Below are 1,284 nucleotides of genomic sequence, written 5' to 3'. Positions count from 1 at the left end.
TAAGATCAGACCTAAGAACACATTTGGATCCCCTGTTGAGCTGGTGGAGAGAGTTATCAGGTATTGGACAAATGTGGAGTGGAGGTTTGGATTTCCCTCCTGGACCTGTTCACCCCACGACCCAACCTTATACATAGGGAAGATGAAGGACTGATGTTTTAAATTTTCAAAAACACCTCAAAAAGTCAAGAGTTGTATTCAGAGGAAATGTCCAAGCCATATAGAACTAAATACTTTATCTCAACGTGACACAAAGACAAATTTGAATTTCGTCGTGAAGCCAAACAAGTTCTGAAAAAAGCTTTCTTTGGACAGAAAACGCCGATCTGCTGCAGAGAAGGAAGGAAAACTGTACGAGTGAGGCTTGAAAACGGCTCAGGATCTGAAGGCATTCGGCATTATCCGTGTCAAAGCATTACGGTGATGCAATCAGGCCGAGGATGTGAGGGAAGCGGCTTTATCGCTTCCACTGTGAAAATAGATAATGTTTGTTTGTAAGGTGAATCGGAGGGCACCGAAAGCTGCAGGAGGACGGAAGTCAGAAAGAGTGCAAAAGCAGCGAGAGCAGCAGAGAAAATAAAACGCAACACTGTGCACTGGCTGACGCAACACCTCAGCTTCGTCCTTTTGTTTTCCTGACGGCAGCCAGCTCACAAACAGACAACAACTGAAGAAAGTTACAGTGAAGGCTTACCAAAATACATTTTCCACATCTTTATAGACATATTATCCAATGGGTTATGTTGGGAATTTATGTGAGAGACCAACACTAAGTATTTCTTCATTCTGGGTATGAAGAGAACCGTACATTGTCTCCAATATATGAAAAACACAGTCTGCATGTTTGTTCACAAACAGCTCTGTGTGCAGAGCAGAAAATGTCTGAGTGTGAGCAAGGCAGTCTATAAAGGTTATTTGTGGAAAAATACAGCTGTAAATTTGGACTTATTTTTCTTAATAAATTCTCAGACTCAATTGGAAATAAGCGTGTCAGTGTGAAGGGTTTCTGAGTTCATTCCTTCAAGAGAGACGAAGTTTGACTCATAATACTCAAAAGTTTTGCAAGGTAGCGCAAAAGAAAAATCTTCCCCATGTCCTCTAGGGGGCTCTGGGGGAGAAAGTACTCAAAAAATTTACTTAAGTAAAAGTACAAATACACAGACAAAACTGTACTCAAGTAAAAGTCAAAGTACCACATTAACATTTTACTTAAGTAAAAGTAAAAAAGTACTGGCTTTTAAAAATACTTAAGTATTAAAAGTAAAAGTACTTGCTGAATGGATT

Source organism: Poecilia reticulata, linkage group LG1 (assembly GCF_000633615.1).
Source record: "Poecilia reticulata strain Guanapo linkage group LG1, Guppy_female_1.0+MT, whole genome shotgun sequence".
Lineage (NCBI taxonomy): Eukaryota > Metazoa > Chordata > Actinopteri > Cyprinodontiformes > Poeciliidae > Poecilia > Poecilia reticulata.
Note: the sequence above shows the minus strand (reverse complement) of the source record.